Source organism: Hipposideros armiger, unplaced genomic scaffold, assembly GCF_001890085.2.
Source record: "Hipposideros armiger isolate ML-2016 unplaced genomic scaffold, ASM189008v1 scaffold_164, whole genome shotgun sequence".
Lineage (NCBI taxonomy): Eukaryota > Metazoa > Chordata > Mammalia > Chiroptera > Hipposideridae > Hipposideros > Hipposideros armiger.
In genome coordinates, this window is record NW_017731514.1 from 1,432,628 (window position 1) to 1,438,159 (window position 5,532).

The 5,532-nt window shown below is 55.4% G+C and overlaps 1 long non-coding RNA gene across 1 annotated transcript in view; it reads right to left on the reverse strand.

Annotated features, from left to right (window-relative positions):
* The window catches only part of LOC109387646 (uncharacterized), a 9,756-nt gene extending 9,661 nt beyond the window's left edge, over window positions 1–95 (reverse strand). The window contains exon 1 of the long non-coding RNA XR_002125063.1: window positions 78–95. This is a non-coding gene — a long non-coding RNA (uncharacterized LOC109387646). The remainder of the gene's footprint in view (window positions 1–77) is intronic.
* Between the last annotated feature and the right edge of the window lie 5,437 nt (window positions 96–5,532).

Below are 5,532 nucleotides of genomic sequence, written 5' to 3' on the forward strand. Positions count from 1 at the left end.
GTCCCCCGTTTTCCCTCCCTCGGGCCGCCGGGTCTGGGTGGCGGCCATCAGCGCTCTTAAAGGGAAAAGAAGCTCACGCGGGCTTGCTTCTCTCCCCCCCCTTGGCTGGGAGGAAGGAGGGGGCACCGGCGCCACTCCAGCTCTCAGGGGGTCACGGGCTGAGGCCTGAGGGCTGCACAGGTGGGTCAGGGCCTGCCAGGGCGAGGGGCCCCCACGGGCACAGCTGCCCCCTCGCCGCTGCCAGGGGAGCAGATGCTGGGGGCTCAGGGAGACCTTGCGTCTGACCTGCCTCACCCGCCCAGCAGCTTCCCTGAGGCCATGTCGGGTGACCCTCCTGAACAGGGCTCCCAGCCACCACCCCCCTAGCGTTCCACAGGGCGCAGCCGTGCCAGGGCAGCCGCGGTGCTAAGCCCCCACGGCTGGCACTGGGGGCACCAACACAGCAGCTGTGATCAGGGCCTGGGGAGCAGAGGGAGCCCGGCACTGTGGGGCCTTGTCCCTGGGGAGCAGCGATGGGGACACTGGTGCCTCCCTTGCCTCTGCCCACGGGCGAAGGCCCAGCTCCCTCCTCCAGTGGGTTTCTCTACACCCACCTCTCTCCCTTTGCCTGAGACAAGGCTCTGCCCCTGGCGTGGCCTGATCCCTGGGGGACACCCACAGAGTAGGGAAGCCACCCCACCGTGGTGGTGGCAGAGCCTTGGAGGCTCCCAGAGCTCTGCCCTGGTCCTGGACCTTGGGATCTGAGTCTAACTGGATGGCCCCCAACCACAGGAGGGACCGCCTGGCTGGCCTTGTTCTCGGCAGTGGCCGGGTGCCCAGCCTTCCAGAGACCATTGCTAACCTCCTCCATCCCCGGGGCACCTGGGCTCAAAGTCCTGTTCAATGAGAAGCTGCAGAGGCAGTGGATGGAGCACCTACCCAGGAGTGAGACGGCCTGGACCAGCCAGGGCCTGGGCAGATCACCACCCTCTCTGTACCTTGGACACCCCCAGCAGGAGACTCGAACACCCTAAAGGGGCCAGGCTGGTCAGGTAGGGCACAGTGGAGAGTTTGCAGGACTGTGGGAACAGAGAGCCTGGGCCCTAAGACGAGGCCGCACGTCCGCTCCTGCCAGTTGCTGCCAAGAGGGTAAAGGCCTAGAGTTCCGGAGCTTCTGACTTTTCAGGAGAAGGAAATCCAGATTTGTGCATGGAATGTCCAAAACCTGAAAATACTGCAGGACAGAGGAAACCCGTCCTTGCGTTGAACCCAGCTGGTGGCCTCCCAGGTCGCAATGTCTTGTACACATTAGCTGGTTAGTGTCGAAAGAGAGGCAGGCTTCGGAGGGACCCCAGCCCCAGCCTAAGCTCTGAGAAGGAAGCCCCGTAGACCTGGGGCACAAGGAGGGAGGGGAGTTTGCACCTCACATACCCACATCACAGGGAAGTGTCAGCCTCCACACGCTGAGCCCTGCAGGCAGCTGAAGGGGGCTTGCCTCCCTTGCACCAGATCTACTTAACTGAGCTGATCTGAAGTTAAAATCTCCCTCAAATGAGGAATTAAAACTGCTGCATCCACAAATCCCTTGGGAAACCTCCCTGCCCACTCAGGCTGTGCTAGTGGTGCTCAGTATGTAACAAAGGAGAGACAGGATGCAGAAGGTGAACTTGAACTTGAACTTTCTTCACCTCCCAGGAGGCAGAGCTGCCATGAGTTATGATAGCCTGGGTCTATTGTTGCACTAAAGGGTGGGCTCTGCAGTGAGCCAGGCCTGTGCTCAAACCCCACACTGCCCCCTGCTAGCTGGGTGGCCCTGGGTGAGTGACCTCACCTTTCTGATGTCTCAACTGTCTCACTCATCAAATGGGCTTAATAATACTTCTGTCGAACTGTTGGGAGAATTGTGGTACCTGTGTGAACCCTTAGCGCGGCACTAGCACACAGTAGGCACTCAATAAATGTTAGCTGCCGCTCTTTTGCTGTAGTTGAGGTGGACTCAGGCTCCTGGTTCTTCTAACACATCCCCTGCTTCTCAACAGCTCAGGGATTTCTCTCTCGCATCTCATGTCAGCTTCCAATTGCTTGCTTCTCTCCACCTTTTGCATTTCTTTACTTATCCTAAAAGAAACAGTCACCGAGCCCCTTCCCTGTGCCTGTAGCCCTGTGCTGAGCACTAGGGGTGGAGAGAGAAGTCTGACATGGGCCCTACCTTGAGAAGCTGCTGGAGGCCCCATGCAATTATATAACCCCGGGATAAGTTTCTCCGAGCTAACTTTCCATCTAGAGACAGTGTTTCCTGCACAGTGCTCCTGCTGTTGGCCGTGCAGTCTTTGTTGCATGCCCCCAAAGACGAGCAGCTCACCACCTCCCTGGTGGTGTTGCTGCAGAAGCTGTAGGAGCAAGCCTGCTACGTGTGCCTGCGTTTTCACTAATCAGAACAGATGTGGGACAGGTCTACAGCAAAAGCTCTGGGGCTGAGGTATCTGGTTTTACCAGGGGAAACACACAGCTGGTAAGAAGGTCCTAAAATCCTGGTAAGGTGCTGATTTCAGTCTCCAGGAAAAGCACTGCAAGTGACCGATGCATGTTTTCACAAAACAGCACCCCATTTCCCATTTTTACCAACAGCCCGTGTAGCAAGGAGAGGAAGAGAAGACATTTCTGAATGGGAAATAAAACAAACCTGGTACAAAACGCTTGCTGTTTTGGTTAGGAAACTGGAAAGTAAGGTTGAGGCGTCCAGAGCCTGGGGCTCTGTGCTGGAACCGGCTACATAATTGGCAGGGCCCAGTGCAAAATAAAACTGTGGGGCCCTTGGTTCAAAATGATTCCGAAACTTAAGATGGTGATTACAGAGCATTAAACCAAGCTCAGGCCCTTCTGAGGGCAGGGCCGTCCTGAGCATGGGGCCCTGTGTTGCAACACGCTGGCCCTGTTCCTCACCCGTGTTCATGCCGCGTGCCCAGGTCCGGAAGCACCCGCAGGCGACTCCACCGAGGGGGCATGATTGCGCCTCTTCTGCAACGATGTTTTTCCATTACTGATGTTACATGCTAATGTTAGAACATTTTGAATCTTCCCAAAGGAAGGAAAAACGTTTTCACCTGTGTAACCGTCCTCAGGAATGGCGGGTGGGAACACTTCACCCAGATTCTATGGAAAACATAATTTGAAACAAAGTGAGCATCTTAGCATCTTATTATATGTATCATTTTATCTTGTGCTTGTTTCACTAAATGTTTTATCACAACTGGTGCCCTAAGTCAGAGGATACTATTTGACAAGTCAATTTTTAATGACTATTTAACATTCCACTGGATGAATTTCCTTAATTAACCCCTTACTATTGGACACAGGTTATTTCCAACTATTTCCAATTCTCCCTGTTATAAACAACACTTGGAGGAACGTCTGTGTACACATATCTGCTTTCCTAAGGGAGCGAAGGCTGTTAGGGAGAACTTTAGGTTCTAGAAGCTTCTTGGGGTTATTCTGAGTTCCATCTCCCGCCTGTCCTGTTGTGAGGACACGTTAATGATTATAAAGCAGATAATGGCTACTCTTCCTGCCAAACTAGGGACAGGATTTGGGGGTCTGGCTGCCTCGACCGCTGAGCCTGTCAGACTGGGATGGAATGAGATAATGCTAACTGTTATCGAGCGTTGCTCAGGGGACAACACTCAATAGTGGTGAGGAGGCGGAGAGCAGCACCAGCGGTTAGGTTAGAGCCCCTTTGGGAGAGGAGGGGTCTGCAAGGCATCCGGCCACCTGAGCGAAGGCTCCTGAGGGCAGGCGTGAGGGCTGCTGACCCCAGCTCAGCTCTGCCCACCGCAGACGGGTGACGTGTGTGGAGTGAATATATCACAGGCTTGCCCTACAGTCTCCTCCAGAGGCATCTGGACGTGTGGGGACAAGGGAAGGTGATGTGTGGTTTCCTATTGCTGCTATCACAAAGTTCACTGATTTAGTGGCTCAAACAGTGCACAGTGATTGTCGTAGTCATGGAGGTTGGAAATCTGAAATGTCTCATGGCTAAAACCAAGGTGTGGAGGTTCCAGGGAAGAATCCATTTCCTGGCCTCTTCCAGCTTCTGGATGTGCCCATATCCCTTGGCTCACGGCCCCTTCTTCCATCTTCAAAGAGAGGCCTGCATCGCCCTTTCTCTGACCACAGCTGGGAAAGGTTCTCCACTTTTAAGAATTCTTGTGATTAGATCACACCCACCTGGATGCATCCAGGATGCTCTGCCACCTCCAGGGCCTTAACTTCATCCACCTGCAAAGTGAACTCGGACTGTTCTGAGGAACTTCCTGCCAGTGGCCCCACTGGCCCCACCCTTTGTCCTCCTTAAGGGCAGAGATTCTGGGAACTCAGGTTCTCTGTTCAAGCAGAAGCTGTTTTTCCTCACTTCACCTCCACGGGCAGGCGCAGGGGACACTCTTATCCCCATTTTACAGGTGGGCAAACTGAGGCCTAGAAAGGCCAGATAACGTGCTCAAGGCCACACAGCTGGCAAGGGGCAGGGCTGAGCCTTGGTGAAGGCTGGACCCTAAATCCAGGGCTCCATGAGGCCCACCACCTGCCCCTAGCAATACTGTCTTTCCTCTGCTGTAAGTTCGTCGCAGCCCTTGACTCTTTCCAGAAGGGTGGTAGGCCTTCCTGCCCTGTTCCCAGAACAGGCCGGGTGCTCTCAGGGACAGAAAGGCCATGGTGCAGCCCTTGGAGAGATATTGTGTGAGTGTGGAGTGGCCTGGGAGCCTCACCGGGGCAGGACCTCCTTGCAACTTGCATGTTGGGGGTGTGTGTGAAGGTGAGGGTGCAAAGGACGAGCCTATCCCAGTGGGAATGGGGCTTTGGGGTGTCTCTTTCCCAGCACAGCACAGCACAGTGACCTGTGCAATGCTGAGCTGCTCTGGATAAGAAAACAAGGAACAGAGCGTTCCTGGGGCAGCATATGAAGCTGGGGTGACACTCAATACACGAAGGTGGGTGACGGTGTGCACCCCCAAGTCTGGGCTCAGCAGAGGGCACAGCTAGCGCTCCCTTCAAGCTGGCTGCTGCCGCCCCCCCCACTCCCGCCCGGACCTGGCATGGGAGGAGTTAAGCTGCCGCGGGCACCTTGGCACGTCGCGCTGCCCAGAATGTCCAGCTCCCCACCCCCACTGCTTTTCTTCCTTTTTGCCTTTTTCCTTCTTAATTAATCATAAGCTGCTGCCCAATTTAAATATGGAAATGCCCAGGCCGGGCGACGCAGTCATTGCTGAGGCCAGGCGGCTGTCCGGGGCTCCGGCGGTGGGAGCATCATGGCATCGCCTCCTTTCTGGTGTGTGTGAAATTATGCGCACAAAGGCGTCTCCTTATCTGAGTGTGTGAACTAAATAAATAAATAAGGGCTTTTGTTGGTGTGCCGGCTCCTGCACATGACTGTTTTGACTAAACCGCCCGTGTTGTCTGTGCCTTTATGGGACTCAGGAGACGGGAGGCAGGGGGAGGCCCCTCGGACGGGCTGGGCATCTGGGCCTCTCCCTCCCTTGGCACCGACGCACCCCTCCC